The sequence below is a fragment of the Adiantum capillus-veneris genome, chromosome 5, assembly GCF_014529385.1.
Source record: "Adiantum capillus-veneris isolate H3 chromosome 5, ASM1452938v2, whole genome shotgun sequence".
Taxonomy (NCBI): Eukaryota; Viridiplantae; Streptophyta; class Polypodiopsida; order Polypodiales; family Pteridaceae; genus Adiantum; species Adiantum capillus-veneris.
This window is the reverse complement of record NC_140935.1, coordinates 18,061,536-18,066,338: the sequence shown is the minus strand read 5'-3', so window position 1 is coordinate 18,066,338 and position 4,803 is coordinate 18,061,536. Positions and strand designations below refer to the sequence as shown.

Sequence of the window (4,803 nt, the reverse complement as noted above, 5' to 3'; positions counted from 1 at the left end):
CTCTTCATGCCGATTTTTCTTCGTCTTTCCTTGCATTTTTTTATGTTTTTCCAGGTGGAATCGTATCGGGGTTGCATTCACTGTTTGGAAGCAGGATACGATGTAGAGTGAGGGCATACCCGTGGAGGGCATCCACGACCCTTCCACACAAAAGGAGAACATCGCCTCCAACACAGTGCTCGAAAAGAACTTTTTTCCAAAAACTTGGCAAACCTACATATGTGAAACAACAGAGATAAAGTGAAAAAATTTGAAGGTTTTTACACCAATTTACAATAATTTTTTCAAAATTATGTAGGTTTTCTCACCTTCAAAACTAAAATTTAGAGGTAAATTTCAAAATTTATATGTGGGACTACACTAAACCTAGGTGCCACACACACACACACACACACAGAAAGAGAGAGAGAGAAGTCATTAGCAATCGAGTGCTTAGAAGGAAGCAGAGAGAACGAAAGGGGCTTTGAGAGTGAGAAGCTTGTGTGTGCTTGCAGAAATTGCTGCCATGCAGGCAGCATTGGGCGTTTCTTGCCCTTCTTTGTCTCTATGCAAGTCTCTTGGGGAGCACCTCGCATCTTTCTAGGGTGGTCTTTGCTGTTTCCCCTTCCCCTATCCGTGCTTTCAAGGTTGAGTCAAAGAAAGGTGAATGGCTCCCCGGTCTAGCATCCCTTGCTTACCTTGACAAAAACCTTGTTGATGACAATGGCTTCATCCCCCTTGGCTTGGCTGAGGATCATGTCAACCTCAAATGGTATGTGCAAGCAGAGCTTCAAAATGGAAGGTGGGCAATTCTTAGAGTAGCTGGCATGTTGATCCCCGACCTCTTCACAAAGATTGGTGTCATCAATGTTCCTGTATGGTATGATGCAAGCAAGGTCAAGGTACTTTGCCCCTGCCTCCACTCTCTTTGTGATCGAGTTCATCTTGTTCCACTATGTGGAGGTGAAAAGATGGCAAGACATCAAAGACCATATTAGGTAAAGTGGGAAAATCCCAATTGTTAGATTGTACAGCTTTCAATATATCATGTACAAGGTGTTGACGTTTTGTACTAGACTAGACATTTGAAAGAAACATTGGCCAAGAAAAATTATGGTTTTGGGTGGTTGCACCATCAAGAGACTAGTACATTGATTCCATTTTCATTGTTTATACTTTATTATCCTACTTACGACTTATCTTAACATGGAGACATTGGTTTGAAGGCCCACAACTTGTTCAAGCTAAGGTCAAATGGAGACTAGTACATTGATTCCATTTTCATTGTTTATACTTTATTATCCTACTTACAACTTATCTTAACATGGAGACATTGGTTTGAAGGCCCACAACTTGTTCAAGCTAAGGTCAAATGGAGTACCTAAATTTTTAATTCAAGGTCCACCACTTGTCCAAGCTAGCACCGATTGAGAGATAAACCCACTTGTGCATCACATAAAAGCAACACACACCTCTAATCTAGAAATTCTTCACTTAAGGTACGAGCCATTTATAAGCTGTGTAGCATATGCCAATTGCAACATAGGAGGGTTAGTTTCAAGGTGCATTTGTCTAAGATAGGCTATGGAGGAATGCAAAGTCCACTTCTTATCTAAGCTACAATTAGTGAAAGGGTAAGCAAACGTGTTTACATAAAAATTTCTCTAAGTACTTCTCTATTGCAAAATAGAAGGTTAAATTTGAAGTTCAAGAAATCATCCTAAAAACATATATAGTGAAATAAAATACTACCCACAAGAAAACATTAAATATGTTATTTTATAATAAATTGGAGAAGTTAACATCCACAAGCATCCAATTATGCGTAGACCCTAATAAAGATATGCATGCATATATTGACATCTCAATACATGCACTTAGACTCCATGATTTTCCTCTCATCATATTTTAGTTTCCAAAACTCTCTTACATGGAGGATGTAAAATAACCATTTTTTATTCAAACATTTTTCTCCACAAACAAGGTCTCTCACACAATTCAAAGTCCATGATTTCTATTCCCCAATGCAAACAATTAGACTTTATATTTTTCCTTTCAAAGACTTGTAGGTTCTAAAACTCTTTTATATGAAGGAGACAAAAAAAAATGTTTTAGGAAAACATGCGTGCCAAGACCAAGATATTTCTTGCACATCCATGAATTCTTCATTCCATACTTGTAAGTTTTATTTTGATATCAAACATAAGTTTCTTAGTTACAAATGGATGCAACCTTGATATGGAATGATATAGAATTGCTAAAGACAAAAATAAATAATTTTAAATATAAAATGAGTCCTAAAAAACAAGGTGCAATCTAGAACTACATTGAAATCTCCTTAGACTTGAATACACTCTAGTAATATAGTGAAGTCTCCTTAGACTAGGGTACAGTTGATTGACACATTTTTGTTCTAAAGCAGGATGCTTTGTCATTACATTGGATTCTCCTTGTAATTGGATACACTCTAGTAGTACATGGAAGTCCTCTTAGAGTAGAGTGCACTCCATTACATGTCCCTTAGAACAGAGCACAATCTATCACATAGTGCTCGAGCCTTATAATAGTATACACTAGAGTAATATGTGGAAGTCCCCTTAGAGAAGGGTGCACTCTGTGTACAAATAATTTTCTTTATAATAGGATACCCCGTAGATACATGCAAGTTCCCTTAGAGTAGGGTGCACTCCATGCAAGTGTTCATCAAACTGACACATCTTTGTTTTAGAATAACCTTTGAATTATATAGTAATACAAATACACATCATACTAAAAGGACATCATTTGGCCATAAAAAGGATCATTGTCAACCTTCTTTAATGTTATTTCCTTGACACGTACACATGAAAGACATGATTTGTCTCAAGATCACTATACTAATTTACAATTGTGTTACGGGTATAATCTCTCTTGTCTCTTGCATACAACCATCCAAGTAACCATGGAATAATTGTTTCTTGCAAGAATATTTGAAGCTGCTCACGTGTTTGCCTCCACATCTTTGGAAATATAAGATATGTTCCTGGCATATTCCACATCATCCTATATGGACTATCATCAAAAATCAAGGTATTCTTTGCATCCAAGTCCTCAAAAATCTTCCAAATATCGCTAAAGTTTTTATGATATCCTAACATGATTTTTGGATTTTGGCAACAATTGTTACTCATAAAGATCTTGAACTTGCTATAATGCTTTGGGAAACATTTTTGTGTGATGTGTTGCACTCTTGTTAGGTTATAAAAACTCCATATCCACAGCTCAGAGTATTCACAATAGAAATCCAAACACATTTCTGTGTCTAGGCACACCGCATGATAAACTTCGTCTTTGTCCTCCACAAGACGCATGTGTTGAGCCCAAGATGACATAGAATCTCCATGTTTTGCTTCAACTGTCTTCAAAAGCAGTCCTTCAAGGTCCAAAACAAGCACTCTTTTGATATTCTTGACAAGAAGTGGCAACTGACAAGGAGGTGATTGATATATACGACAAGGCCCTGGATGAGGTTTGTTGGGTGCTTCAAAACCTTCCTTCAAATCATGCCTACAGATAGTTGACCCACTTTCTTGTAGTGATGACTCTGCAATTGAAAAACAAGAAATTTATTGTGTTTCAAAGAATACAAATAGTTTCTACATTTTCTACATTGTAGTATTATTAGATGCCAAAGTCCATCCTTAACTTCCTCATTGCTATAAACAAATTCCAATTGAAACCTTACAAAGCTTCACCATTTCTCCAAGATATGCCTCTTTGAAAGATGGAGAAAAGTAAGGTCTACCATCTAGCTAGGCTAGGATCCACTAATGAGAAAAAAGTAAGATCTACATAGGTCCAAACTAGGATTGATGATGAGGGGTCTCTTGTTTCAAGGTCTACCACTTCTCCAAGCTACACTTCATACAATATAGTGGTGGATAGCTAGACTAGATTGGGAATGGGAGAAAAGGTGCAAGGTCCACCACTTTTCCAACCTCTTAGGATCTTTGTTAAATGTTTTCCTTCTCACTACATGGAGGACTTGTGATATGTTTCCCATGAGGGGCTTTACCAAAAGATCCACCACCTGTCCAAGCTTGCTCCACAGAATATCTAGAGATATTTTTTTTGAGACCTGCAACAAGACAAAAAGATGATACCATGCACATGTATATTCAAGTATGTGAAACAAGGTTCAAGTCATAAAAGGTACCTTAGGGGTGTGTTTTATTTAGCCTTAGAGGATTGTTCTCAGCTTTGACCTTGTTTATATAAGCCCTTGCAGTGGTTGCCTTCAATGGTCCCTTTGTAGTACATCCCAATTGCCTAGATAGATTGATCAACTATGGTGCCTTCATGCTTTCAATAGTTGTACCTTCCTTTTCTAGTATCTCTTGTATTTGGGCTCGTCTGATGTCATTGTTGGCGGTTTTTGTCACTTGCTCGATTTTGTTTGCCTTCAAGGATAGATTCACCTTTGTCATATTTTGCAGGAGTTATCCTTCTTGTAAAGAACACCTTCGTTGACCAAGAATCATTCTTTTGCTTCCAATTATCTTTGATTTCTTTATATTCACTCTCATTTGTCAATGCTGGCTGTCCGTAACGATTAGAGGCAATGAAATTCCTCACATCCCTTGTCTCATCCAGCTCAAACAAGTAGGGAAGCAACTCCTCCAAGAGCATATTGTCAACAGTTTTTCACCATCAAATTGGAATGAAAAAATACAATTTTTTGTAGGGGGAATGCATCCCTTGTAAGGAGAGTCATCAATAAGCATTGCTCTTTGTGGGTCACATTCATACCCCATGGAAATTTTAGCTAGAGGCTTGAACATTGCC

General features: G+C 37.5%; 1 pseudogene; it reads left to right on the top strand.

Annotated features, from left to right (window-relative positions):
• The first annotated feature begins 502 nt into the window (after positions 1-502).
• Positions 503-981, top strand: LOC147456949 (chlorophyll a-b binding protein 4, chloroplastic pseudogene; annotated as a pseudogene).
• The last annotated feature ends 3,822 nt before the right edge of the window (positions 982-4,803 follow it).